Raw genomic sequence first — 16,088 nt, 5'->3', positions numbered from 1 at the left:
TTCACTATTCACCACTGTACCTGGTTTGTGGGACCTTCATCAACCTGGCTACATATCCTTTGTGCTTTAAGTACAACAAAACTCCTTTTGTAAGACAAACAAGAAAACAAAACAGCTCACCTTCTCACCTTCCCTGGAATCTTCCCTCTGGTAAATGCACAAGCACCTAAATTCTCCGGGCTGTGTATCTAGATCAAGTATTCTAAATATGTCCTTATGTTTAAGAGCAACATTCAAAGAAAAATTATTTGATTTCTTCACTGGCTTCTGTTTTGCAGATCTGAATCATATAATAATAATAATATTGAAAGGCAGCATGAGAAACTTTTAAGCAACTCTAGTATGCAGTGCCTAGAGAACTTAAAATTGAATGGCTTGCTTATTTAGTTCTCCAAGTCTCTAAATGGAGTTGAAACAATATAGAACCAAGCAATTAAATAAATGTGCTTTTCTTTCCAACATCATGTCAAGAAGGATGAAGGGTTTCAGGTCTTACCGTACTTGCAAGCTACCAAGTGAGTCTGCCACAATGTCATGGATGCTGCCAGAAGACAAAAGACTTCTTGATCAGAGACAAAGGAGCTTATCACCCAAGGTATGGCTAGCAGCCCAAGCTTCATGTTCCTGTTGCTTACACTTGTCTTCCATGTCCACGGGGACAAGGTGGAATGGCACACATGAATGCTGAGGACTCAGTGGTTTGCATCACGGCTGAGAAACCCTGAGCTTGAAAATCCCTCAGACTTTTATAATGGGCTGCATGCAAAATTACCCAAGTTTTACACTGTACGGTGATATTATCTTTGCAATACTGAATAGCAAACAAACCTGCCTTCTGCTCCAGTGAAGTCATTATTTCTATCTTCCAGGCTGTTGTATACAATCTTCCTTGGAAAGGAAATCTAAGACAAAATCAATGTCTATGCTCTTAAGATGTAAAAAGTCTAAGAAACCCATGGAGAATGGTCTCCCAGTAGACTGTAGGATTTCATTAAGGGGAATACTTAATTTCCCTAGAACATTAAACTAATCAATAAGTATTTGTTGAATGAGCACTGTGTGCTCAGCATTTCTGTAGGTATATTGTGGAGGATGGAAGTCCATGGTTTCCAGATTCAAGAAACTTAGAATTTATTGAGGACTACATGACCCAAAACAATAGAGCACAATACAAGATAAGCTAAAGTTAAATTAGGAATAATTTACTCATTCACACATAAATATTAAATTATTAGTATAAACACTAAAATTTACTTAGTGCTGACAGTATGATAGGCATTAATCAAAGCCCTTTACACCTACATTTTTTCACTAGCCACAAAATTTTATTGAATATATATATATATAATATATATATATATAATCTCCTTCTGAGAAATGTTTAGAGCCACCCACTTGATGGTTACAAACACATCAGGATGTTTTTATTGGTGTATTTTGGTTTGCTTGGCAAGGGAAAATCATGAATCAAATCCAAAATGCATGACTTTTAAAAATCTATAAAAAGGGAGAATTAAACACTGCACAATTCACATCAAGGAGACAATACCATACAAGTCTAGCAAGGCAGTTGGCGAGTAGAAGTAAAATAATCTTTTATGTAAAATGCTAAAGGAGTTAAAAGTGAATTACAAAAAATAAAACTTTGATTAGAAAATCATAACATTAAGCCACATAACGATGTCTGTTAGTTGTTTTCTTTAAGGGGAAAAGAAACTAAACTATTAGTTTTCTATTTATTCAGAAAGAAAAACTAGGAAAGTGTTTGGAAAATACTTCTGATATTAAGTGAATTCTTTTTCATCTGCTACTTAGAAGTCACAAGCATATGACTTATTCTTGCCAATTTGCAGAAATTAGGAAATAACATAATGTTTGGCCTTCAGTGGGATGCTTACAACACCCCAATGAGGTCCAAACTAATCCTAGCTCGGGGGGTGTCCATGTTGAGTATTTGGACTTCTGCCCTTTCTCCAGGACTCAGTCCAAGATTCTTCTCTTCTTTGTTTTAGAAAGTTTTGTTTCTGTCATATTTCATATGGGAAACAGTCCTACTTTCCTCACTCCTGTATCCACAAAAATTCCAAACAAAGTGGGAATCTCAACTTTGCCTGTAAGAATTGTCCCAACCTGCAGATCTTTCAAGGAGACTATGCTTCGCTTGAAATTGGGATGATCAAAATCTTGTCGAAAGTCAAAGCATTCAGGGTGTCGGAGACCATCTATGATGACCTTTGAGGTGTGTACAGTTGTTTGCAATTTTCTCTATTCCTTCTTTTTCAAGGAATAACATTAGGTTTTATTGCTTTTCAGGCTTTCCCATCTCACACAGTGTTCCTCCAATGAATGGTAGAGACCTCGTCACTATGCAGTTTGATTCTAGGTGAATACAGTTTTGGTCCAAAGGATCTGGCTTCAGAACAACATTCACTGCAGTTTTGCACTTGGACCTGCAGATGCAGTTTGCTGACTACTGCAAAATTTTCTAATATAATCCTGGTTAATTCTGATGAAGCCAGCATAATATTGCAAAGATTTTGGACCCAGTCTTTTCACTTTCTTCAGCGGTTTTCAGTTGATAAAGGACCCATTTTTCTCTCGACATTCAATAATATTTTTGGCTCGGTTGACATTGTGTTCTACCACATGCCTTGCAACACTTCTGAGCAGATGTTCATATCCATTCCCACAAACCTGACGCATTCTTCACCAATACTGTCCAGTGTTGCCTTGAGTAAAGTCTGGGATACATCGTGCTGATACGTTCAAACTCCAACGTGTTTTGGCTCAATTTTCACCGATTCAGCTAATGGACCTTGTACACACCTTGCTACAGAAACTGTACTTCTCAAATTAGGGTCTAGTCCTGGCATCCCTTCGTTAGCTTCAGGGCTGACACTGTGGACTGATGCTCCTGCTTCCCTGATGATCCAGCAAACAATGTCCAGTAGTGCAAAGTAATTTTTCATTATCAGGTCAGCAAAGGAAGCTTCTGTCTCCCGGTAGGCAGTTCCATTTACAATCACCACTGTGTTGTGGTTATAATTCAGCAAAAGTCTCTTTATCTTCTCTGCCTCTTGGAAGCCTTGTCCACAATGCAAGTAAACCACATCAGTATGAAGTATCTGACTGACAGGAAAAATGACCATGTTTGTAACTGGGATCCACTCCCATCAAGGTGAGCCCTGGAACAGGGCTTGTTAAAAGGAGATGATGAAGGTTCCATCCAAACATCATTACTGATTCTTTCTATACATTTGATGTTAGTTTTTCTCTGAACTCTCTACAGAGGAGAGGATAAATAAGGCATTTAAAAAAATCATCCATTGAATTGTACAAGATCTTCATTAACTCCGGCCTTGCAAAGTGACGTGGTCTCCACCTGTTTTGAATGCACCACTTACAGAATTCATCCTTAACTCCATTAGGAATGTTGACCTTGACCGTCAGTATCTTTACATTTTCTCCATGGCTAATTGCCAGAATCTAATGATATTGATGTTTCTTATGTTGCATGAAAAATTCTTGTAGACATGAAACTTATTAACGTCCTTCTCATTTATTCATTTATTTTTTAGAACACTTTGGCTAGAGATGACTGAATAGAAATATATCTATCTTGGCACAATGTCTTTATGACATCAAGTGTGCCTTTGTCTTTAGCAAGCATGTCTGCTAAAACATGCTGCACTTCTCTTTCAATGTACTGGAGTGCCAAAAGCCCTTTACGGTGAGTTCAGTGTAAGACAGCTATTGAGCTACCCCAGATTCTCAAGCAGTGTCCTGGTTGCTTCCTCTAATCCCAGCTGCCTTGCTCTCTGGGCTTTGGTGCCTTTGCTCCCACTTTTATATGAACTTGACACGTGTTCTAGTTCTTCAAAAGTTTGGCAGTTCAGCAAGGCCCTTAACAAACATTCAGACATTTCCCCCTCCTTAATTTTCTGGGTTGTACTGTGAACCTCCTTTGGGACGGCCTGTAGTCCCTCTAGGCATGCAGTTGGATAAAAAGGTAGCCACTTTCTCCTAAAAGGCTTTAAAGAAAATGACCTCCAGTAAGTCATAGACCTAAAGGTCAGGAAAAGAAAAGTGGTCTATTAGAAATGCTCCTTGCCTCACAGTTTTGGAAGGCATACTTTCATTTTTATTTATTTTTTATTATCATTATTTTTTTAATCCTCACTCGAGGGCATTTTTCCATTTTTTGTTCAGGTAGAGTGGGAGGGAGAGAGAGGAAGAGAGAAATAGAGAGAGAAAGAGAAACATCGACCTGAAAGGGACACATGGAATGGCTGCCAACTGCACGACCAACCAGGGCCGAGGACAAACTGCAACTGAGATACGCGCCCTTAGTGGGAACTGAACCCGGGTCTCTCAGGACCACAGGCCAATGCTCTAACCGCTGAGCCAAGCTGGCCAGGGCCATACTTTCATTTTTAAAGCTTGACACCGAATTCTCTTTTACATACCAAGAACATTGCTTCCTCTTCAGGAAAAATCTTATATATTTTTAAATCACTAGTCAGGCATTTTGTCCTGAGCAGTTAATCACTTCACTAAAAAAAATACTATTAAAGAAAAAAAATGAAAATACTATTAAAGAAAAAGGGCAGTGTAGTCATCTACTAGTTTTTCTGAGTGAATCACTTAAAATGACCAAAAGAGAGATGCAATATTTATTTACCAACTACTGGCAGATTATTTGATTCTAAAAAGGCACTCATTAAAAGAGTATATGGCCTGGCCGATGTGGCTCAGTGGTGTAGCGTCGACCCAGGCACTAAGAGGTTGCTGGTTTGATTTCTGGTCAGGCACATGCCCAGGCTGTGGGCCTGATCCCCAGTGAGGACCATGCAGGAGGCGGCCAATCTATGTTCTCTCTCATGGATGTTTTTATCTCTTTCTCTCTCTCTCCCCCTTCCTCTCTTTAAAATCAATAAAGAAAACAATTTTAAAATAAAAATAAATGAGTATGTGTGTATATGTGTGTGTGTGTGTATACAACCTGAGGTAGTGGGTAATACCTTTAATGTAGAGAACTTTCCAAGCTCCTCTGTGACCCTTCTGCCCTTTTAGTCTCTACATAGAAAGAATTCACATACTGTATAGCCAAAATCAGGAATAAGAATATTTTTCCCTATCACGGGCAAATGATCGGCAGTAAAATAAAAATAATATTAACTATTGAGATAATTGTTACATCATGCTGAAATTTAAAAATTAGCTTCTGGGCACCATACTAATAGCAGCAATATTATTTACTCACTCTAGAGTCAACACATCTCAATAAACAGTAATAATAAGACAGTATCATAATCAGGTACCAGGAATTAAATACATGGATAGTGCTGCTAAAATAGTGCACTATTTGTCTATGAAGGTCTGAGCATGGGGTGTGTTGAGTTGTGCTCCAGCACTGTTGTTGGGCTTTACTGAATATGTAATTTGCTCAGACTACCTTCATGTACCTGGCAATGGAAAAATCGCACCTCGAGTCTCCTCTTCCTACCAGCCACAACTCTACCCACTGACCATTCTACCAACTGCACCAAGAGAAGTTGTAAATTACCCTCGCGTTCAGCAGATGTTCACTAATGGCTAAAAGAACAGAAGCACATCTCAAATAATGTTGTCTTCGCTGCAATTCCATGACTTCTCCCAGGCACACCTCATAGAATTTTCCCCTGTACCTGCCTTTGTTTGGGTATCCGATTTTTGTTTTACTTGTTTTAACTTGACAAGCACCAGGAAGAGAGCTACAACACAGACTACATCAGAAGAGAAATTTGAACGTCTTGGTCTTAGTCTTAGGGAAAGAGTTAACCATATAGATCCACTTATTGCCTCTATAAAGAGACTAGTTATTTCACTGCTATCAAATGAGAGTGCCTGCAACTAACACCATATTAACCTAGCTGCTATAGAACTGAAAGGGAGCCCTGGGCTATACTAGTGGGCAGCACTGGCCAGGGAATTCTATCTAAGAATAAAGGGCTAGACTGGACTGATGTATCCTCTCAAAGAAATTATCTTACACATCTAGGTCTATTAATTCAGGTTTAAATGCCAGACCAAAAAAATGTTTGTGATTAACAAATAATAGGATATAACAGAAAGTTATTTTTAAATTGCATTTTTTTATTAAGATAAAACATCTCTAATGTATCTTTATTAAAATGCAGTAAGAAGCAGCATAGAAAAGTGATGAAGAATATGTGTTTTGTATCACACAAACCCAGGGTTGTGCCCTGCTTTTCCATGCACCAGCTTTGTGCCCTCGGATAATTAGTTAACCAAAGGCTAGGATTCCTCATCTGTAAAATAGGTAGAAGAAGACAAATGCTTTTTTCATAGTTTTGTTGCACAATACGATGCCTGGCAAGGAGTAGTACTCAACAAGAGTTCATTGCGATTATTATATTTATTCAATATTTAACTAATATTTATTTATTTTAAAAATGGTGAGTGGGCATCTGCTGTGTGGCAGGTACTCTTCTGGGGGCTGAAGGCACAGTGGTGAATGAAACAATTGCCCAGAGTTACCGCGGTTTGACCACGTGCCAGGCACTGTGCTAAGAGCACTGCGTGTCTTGACACACTTCAGACTCACAATTCATTAGTGTGAGCAGTATCATTTTATAGGTGAAGCTGAGAAAAAAGTTAGCAATATGAGTTGCAGCCAAGATTTAAATGTAGGTGCTCCAGCTCGAGAGCTTCATCATCACACAAGTTCTAATGCATGCACCATACACTGAACAGAAAATTGGTGAGTGAATTCAGAGCCTAATTATGGCTACCAAGAAAGACCTCAGGATAAGGGAGTAGAGAATGAGGCGGGGCCAGGAGAATGGCGGGCAGGGAAGGTGTCCATGGCCAGGTGATGCCACAGCACAGGTCTGGTGACGTAAGGGGAAGAACCTGGCTAAGGTCTGTAGGAACCGCATTCCCGGGGAAAGGAACAGCACGAACAGGTGAAGGCCCTGTGGCAAGCTTGAGCTTCGTTTGAAAATCAATTTTCTCTCTGAATATCCTCAAGGCCCCTATACCTACCCTATTCACTACCTCTTTCCCATTACTTCCATTTCCCTGTATCTCCTTCACAGCTCCCGCGTCTGTTTCTCGCCCTGCCTTCTTTTGCTGATGTCTTACATTGCTCTCTTGAAGGATGAGCATAAGCAGAGAGGATCCAGGAAAGGAAACGGAGGGAAAGGAGAGAAAACATGAAAGAAAGACTTAGGATATGACATACCACTGTCAGTGCTTCCTGCTGTCATATATTAGGATTGATTTTGTAAAGTTAGAATCCATCACGAACTAGACAATTGTCCCCTTCCTTCCTCCCCTGGCTAATTGCGCTCAGTTGTACCAGCTTCCGTGAGCCAGGTGTTCTGGTACAAATAGTCCTTCAAATCCCATAGCTCCATTACTTCAGTCTTATGTATTGGATGTGTACTTTCTTTCTATGTTACACCTCAGTAATCTGGGGTATAGATATACATAGAACACACATTTAAATAAATAAATAAGCACACTATTGTTATTGTTTGCAAAGCAGCCACCATCTCTGCTAACAGGCTATGAGTAGGGCCTCCCACATGGATTCTAGGGGTTTTCTATTGTTTTAAATCCTTGGAACCCTTTCACCCCATATGAAGAAGCATGAGCTAACTTCCTGGTGGAGAGTTCCAGTCTCCCAGCTTTTCCCACCATCCTGGACCCTCCCAGGCTGAGCTGGCCCAGACAAAAGCATTGTCTACTCAGGATGTAGAACAGTGAGAAATAATGAATGTGTGTTTTATGTCACTAACTCTTGGTAACGGGTGTATACAGCAAAAGCTGATTGAGAACAACAATAGCACTTTTTCAGGGTAAAATGCTTGGAAGTAAATATACTGCCATAATCTAAATTAGGGTCTTAATAAATTACTTAACTTCTCACTAATATAACTGCTTCATAATTTTTACTAGTAAACTTTCCTGAGAGTATAGAAAAATGCTTACTAAATGTGAACGGGACAGGAAATAGAGAATGATATAATTAAGATGAGATAAATATTTGAAAAACCAAAATCATAAGATGCATCCAAGTTGAAATTTATTAATATAAAATATGAAGCCCTATATATAGCATGGTTTCTTGTGTCTTGACTGAAGTATTTGAAAATAAATGTCTAGGGCAAATTCTCTCTCTTGGAGCAGAGGAGATGAGGAAAAAGACACACACACAAAAATACCAAGGTCACCCAGAGAACATCATTGAATAATATTAAAGTTGGCTAACTGTTTTAATAAATAGATCCCAAAATATATAATTGCTAACATACAACAAGGTACTATTTATTGCTTATGCAACAGTGCTGGGAAAGTAAATAGATTTGGCAGAGTGGTCCTCCCTCCATACAGTCATTCAGGAATCCAGGCTGGCTGACCTTGAAGCTCTGCCATCTTCTGCATGTGACTTACAATATCCCTTGTCCCTAACATTCCATTTAATCCAATATCCTTTTTCTATTTCAGCAGGCCAGAGGGGGAAGGAATCATGGAGGATCCCGTATGGGAGATATTTGTGTGGCTTTGCAATAGGAAGCATTACTCTCTCATTCCACCGGTTAGAACTCAGTTACATGACTATCCAACCACAAGGGACCTGGAAACGCTAGTCTAGTGATGTGTTAGGAAGAAGGAAACAAAAAATTTGGCAAGCAGTCAGCCTTTTACACCCCAGTGACTCATAAGTATACATTCCAGGCCACCATTCCTTCTCATTCTAATTTTCTGATGGACTGACTCCTTTTCCTGACACAACTTTGCACCTTGAATGAGCCACTGCCATTAAAATGCATGTGGCTATATTACTCAGGTGAGTTGCAGAGCAAAACCTGTGAAGACTACATTAACTTAGCTTTATATACTACAAAATAATAATGGATATGACTGCAAACAAGCAAAATTTTTTTTACTAATATCAATATAGCATGCAGAATGAGAGAGATGAATAATTTTTTCTTTAATGCTTATCTCAGACATGAAGTATTTCATTCAGTTGTTTATATCACACCAGCAAAGGCTAAGGGGCGGCGGGGGTGGGGGGCCGCGGGGATGGGTGTGTGTGTGTGTATGTGTCAGAAAACCAAACCATAAGAAGATGAGCTAAAAGAATAGAAAACCAAACCATAAGAAGATGAGCTAAAAGAACTGGAGTTATTCAGATAGAAGACTAAAGAAAGATCAATGGAGAGGCTATCATTGTCTTTAAATGCATATTTTTAAAAATAAACTTTTTCTGCCTGGCCAGTGTGACTCAGTGGTTGAGCATTAACCCATGCACCAAGGGATCACCAGTTCGATTCCCGGTCAGGGCATATGCCTAGGCTGTGGGCCTTATCCCCAGTGGGGGGCATGTAAGAGTTGGCTGGTCGATGTTCTCTCTCATTGATGTTTCTGTCTCTCTCTCTCTCCCTCTTCCTTCCTCTCTCTCTAAAAATTAATAAAGAAAAAAAAATTGTTTTTCTGACTACAGAATTGCCAAAGAGAAAAAAGAAACTTCATCCATACTTCTATCACCCAAAGGCAAGCACTGTTAACATAACTTAGAAGTGATTTCACCAAATAGTCTTCTTCAAATATTTAAATGGATGCTATGTGTGCAGAATATGTATTGGAGAATTAAATTGGCTTTGCATAGCTCAGAGAGGATGAGAACCAATGAGTTAAGTTATAAATTTTAGTTTCATAAAAGAAAGAACATTCTAAATCATGATGCTGTTTAAAATATTTAACAACTGATTTGCTATGTGCTCCACACATCCAAGTGGATGCCAGCGGTCAGGCGCTAGGTGTGACAGATGAACATCAGACCTGCTTAACATTACCTGAATATGAAATGGACCATCTTGGGGTTAAAGGTACAGTCACATATGCCTCAGTGAGGTCAGGAGTTTGGTTTATGCTTGTTTACGCTTATATGACTTTTTACATTTTTTTGTTTTCTTTTAACACTCTCCCAATTTAAATGGCCCTGGTTAAATGGTGCTCCCCCAATGGAATAATTCAATGAAAGTCTGGTGACCGACTTGGTGGGTATGGAATGAGGAATTCCGGCATTTAATTATAGGACTGCACTGGTGGTCCGGGGTCCTGTTGTTGGGGTCTTCCTGTCTCTAGGGCATTCAGTTGCACCTTGGCCATTTACCCTCTCTGAAGTTTGATGTGTTTTGTGGGACAACATACATGCCATAGCTCTGGTAGGATATTGTCAAGAAATAAAAAAAACTGTAAAGACATCTTAAACTGTGTTCAGTATTCCTATTGCTGGTTGTAATAAAGCCCCCAGGCTCCCTCTTTCTTCCTTTCTACCTCACTTACCTTTCGGCTTTTATTCTCATGTTTGTCCTGCAATAATCTCTTCTTCAGTATCATTGGCTAGAACTGGGTCATATGTCCATACTCTAGCTTTAAAGAAGCTTGAGGCTATAGCTAACAGTATTATTACAATGACTTAGAGGAATCATGAACCATCACATGGTTCACAAGCACATATCTGTTCTCTCCCATAAAAATTAGGGTCTATTAGCAAAGAAGAAGGAGCAGCTATGTTGGAAAGAAGTAATTGAAAGTGGTGGCCACAGGGAGAAAGGTGAGGGGGAAAGGGTCAGATGAATACATTCTGAGGGCATCGGGGTGGCTGCAAGGGAGGAGGGTCCTAGGGGGAAAAACACACATGCAGACCACTCATGAGACCAGTTAACCAAAAGAGAGACTTTACTTCTAATCCCCAGTACTCTTTACATGAGTTGAATTACATTTCTCTTTCCAAAGCATGTACCATGCACGTGTGTGTGTGTGTGTGGGTGTGTGTGTGTGTGTGTGTGTGTGTTTGCCTGACTAGACAAGAGAGGTAAAGCATCTCGTGTAAGATCATAGAGCCAGTAAATGGTAGGGTCTGGATGCCGACTCATCTGGCAACAGACCCAGGCTCTTAATTGCAGTAATGAGGCACATAATGAGGTTTTGGTCAACGATGAACTGCATATATGATGGTGGTCCCATAAGATTATCATGGAGCTAAAAAACTTCTGTTGCCTAGTGACATAATAGATTTTGTAACCATCATGAAGTTATGCACAATGGTTGCAAAAATCAAGTCTGTGGCTCATGGCAAATGACTTTACCTTGGGTGTGGATGAGGATGAAACTGAGGAGCTCCTGCAGGTGCTTCCTAAGGAAATGACTAATGGGGAGTTGGAACTGGAATAGGAATGCATAGCTTAAGAAGAGGCAAGAAAAAGGAAAAGGCAGGACAAGAAAAAAGAAGAATCCTCAAGAAAATTCACAGTGAAGGGTTTAGCAGAAGCTTCTGCAGACCTCAACAAACTCCTTAAAAAGTTTCAAAACATGGACCCTGACACCGAAAGGTTCCTATCAACAGAGAGGAATGCGCATGGTGCATTCTCTGCTTACAAGCAGGATCTGAGGGTCCAGGGAGTAATACAACAGAATGTTCCAAGGCCAGCTCTCGAAGTAGTCAAGAAACTACACGGGAGTAGCATCCATCACAGACAACAGGCAGCTTCTGCGTGAAGTAAGTTGGGTCACCTAGAAAGTCATATGAAGTCAGACAATGTGTTTTGTTTTAAGCACACTGTCTGGACTCAAACAAGTTTCCTTTCTGCTTCAGTGACTCTGAAAGACATATTTCCCCGGATTCAGGGGCTCCTGATCTCTGGACTCCTTCCCACCAATGTCATCCTCTTTGTGAGAATTGTCCTTCCCCCAAAGTCCGACAGGTACCTAACAAGTGATAATGTTACTAGAAGTCAATTTACCAGAGCAAATAGGATGTCAAGAAAATGTTTCTATATTATGAATAAATACATTTTAAAACTAGGTAAGGCCATTTGAAAATTTTAGAAGTTTATTTATGAGAAATGCATAAATACTCCAATAAGTAAAAATAATAACTGAGGCTTTGAAAGGGCGTGTCTCTCAGCCATGAAGAAGACAGATCCATTCTCTACATATGAGGTTTACATGCTAATCAGGTGTTTTCCTTTAGTCATTACTATCTTCTCTCCATTTTTTTGTTTGTTTGTTTGTTTATTAATCTTATGATTAGTAGTTGACCATGCAGGAAAAAAGAAACAGGCCTTGAACTTTCTGTATTATTTGAAAACATCGAACTATGTTTACTTTCTCTGATGACCTTCACGCTCACCCGATCTGTGTCTTGTTGCAGTCATCTTGTCTTATAGCCACGGGATCTCATTTCTGGTGCTGTGGGTTAAGACTTAGTATACCTCTCGCCCTGGCCGGTTTGGCTCTGCGGTTAGAACGTCGGCCTGCGGTCCTGAGAGACCCGGGTTCGGTTCCCGCTAAGGGCATGTACCTCGGTTGCAGTTTGTCCCCGGCCCTGGTCGGTTGTGCGGGTGGCAGCCACTCGATGTGTCCCTTTCACATCAATGTTTCTCTCTCTCTCTCTCTGTTCCTCTCTCTCCCTCCCACTCTACCTGAACAAAAAATGAAAAAATGTCCTCGGGTGAGGATAAAAAAAAAAAAAAAAAAAGACTTAGTATGCTTCTCAAAATGTCTTGTAATATTAAAATAAAATATTTAGATTCATTAAAGCAGTTATGTTTAAAAATTGCACAACCAGTTCCACAAAGTAATAACTGACTTTGGTAAAGATTACCGCTAGATCCTGCCATGTTCAGTTACAGTCAGGTTAAATCAGTCTCCCGGGAACTACTACCACATAAACAGTGAGGGTCAAGCCACTAGCTGGACCGCCATCGTTAGACATAGCTCTCAGCCTCCTACCCATCTCAGTTTCTCTTTCTTTCTCTCTCTTGCTCACTTTTGCCTTTTTTTCCCCCCTATTCTCCAAGTAGTCTGGGTAAATATAAATAAAAGTGTACATGTAAACCTATGTATTAAAGAATTTTTAAATGTTTGAAATATGTGCCTGCCAAATATCCAAATGGAATTTGGACAGACTAGAAAATGTGTGTCGAAGGAAGCATCTCTTACATTTAGTTTAACTTCTCTAGTCCCCACTTTTCAGGCCAGCCTGAGGCCTCCCGGGAGGAGGGGGCCGGGAAGAGGGAGGAAGAGCAGCAGAGTATATACAGGGTGTCCTGATCTGGTGCTGCTCTCGTCTGGGTGGTGGAAGCCCACATTCTGGTTCTTCCTCTCCTGGGGCAGGCACTTTTGTTGGTTCTCTATAGCCTTCCATCCCTATTCCCCTGTGGGGGACACTTGACGCTAGTTTTCTAGTGCGGGTGACATGCTCTCTAGCCCTTGTCTTGAAAACTTCATCTCCCAGAAGCCCTTTGTCACAGTCACCTTGACCCAGCAAGCAGGCGTTCCTCTTGCGTCCTCATCTGAACAGGCCCTAGCCTGAGCGCTTGCTGCGCAGACACTTCTGTGGGGGCAGAAAATCCAGTCCAGCTTCACTCTACAAGCCCAGGCTGCTTCCTGCAGGCCTCTGTCCTGTCTGTGCTCTCCTGGTACCTCCTATCAACTTCTCACCTTTACACTTTCTACTCCCTGTGCCCTCACACTCTAGGGTACGCATGTTTGTTTTTCTTTTTCCTCTAAGTGGTCCCATCCGCACCATCATTCTGTCTAAGACAGAGATGGGAGGATGGTGGTGATAGCAGCCAGAAACTAGCTTTCAAAGACTCCTCACTCCTCCCTCGCTGCTGATCATGCTCCTGGTGTCTGTGTAGATGGAAGGAAGGGACTGGCCAGATCGATTCCCTTGGGGATCCTGACAGTAAGTCTGGGGAGATGAGCGGGCAAGTGGCTCTCTTGGGAATGTATGGGCTCTTCATTTCCATGGTTCTCAGCTTTTGAATCTCAGGCCAAAGTCCAAGGCAATGAACAAACTTACACCTAATATCCTATTGCATGTGGCTAATGAAACCAGGTATTGCCCCCTTTCCTAGGCATAAAGCATAATGTAATCAATCAACAATTACATCTGGCCAAATCTGTGCCAGGTGCTGAGGAAGTTATGTAAGAAGACTGGATTATAAGCCTTTGAGAACTAAATAATCATTCCAATAAATAAAACAAATGACTTTCACTTAAAACACACTTAGTTAAGAATAAACCTGTGCCAGCTGGCACAGCCCAGATAAGCTGGCCAGACCAGGCACATGTAAACAGGGGTGCAGAGCTGGCTTTGAGGCCAGAGCCCCGGAGGGAAGTGATGTCATCCTTGGTTATCGAGGACACCTCAACAACCTCAAGTCAGTGTCCCAGAGGCTAAAGGTAAGAGCCTTGCAAAGGAAAAGGGCATGAGGAACGGAAACAGGGCAGCCTGCCCTATCCTGCAGGATAACCTGCAGTATGCAAATCAAAGGTCCAATGGGTCACAACAGCCTGGCCCAGAGTCCCTTGTTCTCAGGAAAGGGCCCTCCTCCGCCAAACCAGCCTAGAGAAGCCAACATGTACAGTGTCTGAGGAAAGTTGATAGAAGAAAGAACTGTGGTCTTCACAGTGTATGAGAAATACAAGTAAAGAATGAACACTTGAGGTAAACAATCTTTTGGTTGCTGGACTGTGTTTCTTTGAGTGCACGAGACTAGATCTGTTGGTGGAGTGTAATGAACACTGTGCGTAAATAGGAAGATCGTGCAGTGCTCGACCGAACAGGAGAGGATCAGAGCACAGCAGACATTCTGAGAATGGGCTGAGCGTGGGAAGAGGGCCAGCACCATGGGCTCGGAGGACTGCTTCAACTTGGCAGGGGGGAGAAGGACTGGAGAGTGCACAGCAGAAGGGAAAACAGCTTCAGCAACCAAAAGAAACTCCCATACTTGACAATCTCGCCTGTTGTTAAGGGAAAACAAGACACTGGACTGTTCTTTTGCATCTTTGTTCTCTCTTTAGTCTCAGCCTCAGGGCCCTCTCCCGGACATCTGAGATGGGCGGAAGCCTGCCTTAAGTGCGCTCCTTAGGAAACAAGCAGAGTGCCTCTCCGAGTTGTTCAGTGTGCATGGATCCCTCCTTCTCTTGTAGCCTTGCCGTGATTGATGTTAACACGTGACTTCACTTTGAAATGTTGCTCTATTGTTTCTTATCCAGGTCAATCCTTGAAGGGCCTCAGGTTGCAAATCCAGCCAGACTGGGAACTTAATTCACCTTCATGATTTATATTTGTTTGCCATGTGTTCCTTTATAAGGAAGGTCAGTTCGGCCGTTCCCTAATCATCTCCATTCTAGTTTGACTAGTGAAATGGTTTTCTCCCTTGCTTATTTGATCTTTATTTCTACCTTCAGGAGTCAGTGGGAACAATGGGCCCGCAGACTGGGCTAGACAGGGATAGAAGACATTTCTTGCCTTCTTCAAACATTACACTAGGATCATCTTGTTGGAACATGCAGTTAGAGCATAGCATGATCGTGGCAGAAATGTAGATGTCAGCTTCGCCCTCTACCCCCTTTGGACTCTGGAGAGTTACATTAACATTACATGTAGCATCTGTTTCTTGACTTGGCTTCTCGTCTCTTCTTCCCTCCTTCTATCCTTTCTTCCTCACTCCCTCTCTTTTTCCATCCTAACCTTTTTTCCTTCTTTCTTTCTGTCCTTGTAAAAAATCAGTTTTTTGAGGTATAATCTGTATACAATAAAATTCACCAATTTTCAGTGCTCTATATGCTGGATTTTGTCAGATACGGAGTCAGGTCCGCGTCCCCCAGTCATCCTCTAGAACACTCGTCACTCTGGATGTGCCCTCAGGGCTTCTTGCAGGCAGCTCCCTCCTTGCCCCGCCCCTGGCACACTCGGTCCCTTTCTTCAATATGAAGAGGGGTGCGAGTAAAGACACACAAATGTCCTTGAGGGCTTCTTGTTCTTAATCTGCAGTGATTGCACTTTTCTGATCACTTCCTAATAGGTATCCTGAAGAACCATTAAAATCCATCTACCTTTTGCCCACTTATTAGGAGGCACAAGCTGGACTCACCATCTTCGTTGATTTGCTCCATGTATATCAAATACAGTGTACATGCTTACCTTACTTGATAAGGTTTTATGTCTGAGAGATTGGTATGTTTATTCTATTAATCTATGGAAGTAAGAAGAG

At 41.2% G+C, this 16,088-nt stretch overlaps 1 pseudogene; it reads right to left on the bottom strand.

Moving 5' to 3' along the window:
• Positions 1-1,894: 1,894 nt before the first annotated feature.
• LOC118631865 lies at positions 1,895-4,061 on the bottom strand (annotated as a pseudogene).
• Positions 4,062-16,088: the final 12,027 nt, after the last annotated feature.

The sequence above is a fragment of the Molossus molossus genome, unplaced genomic scaffold, assembly GCF_014108415.1.
Source record: "Molossus molossus isolate mMolMol1 unplaced genomic scaffold, mMolMol1.p scaffold_m16_p_16, whole genome shotgun sequence".
In the NCBI taxonomy this organism is placed as follows: domain Eukaryota; kingdom Metazoa; phylum Chordata; class Mammalia; order Chiroptera; family Molossidae; genus Molossus; species Molossus molossus.
This window is presented reverse-complemented; position numbering and strand designations above follow the sequence as displayed.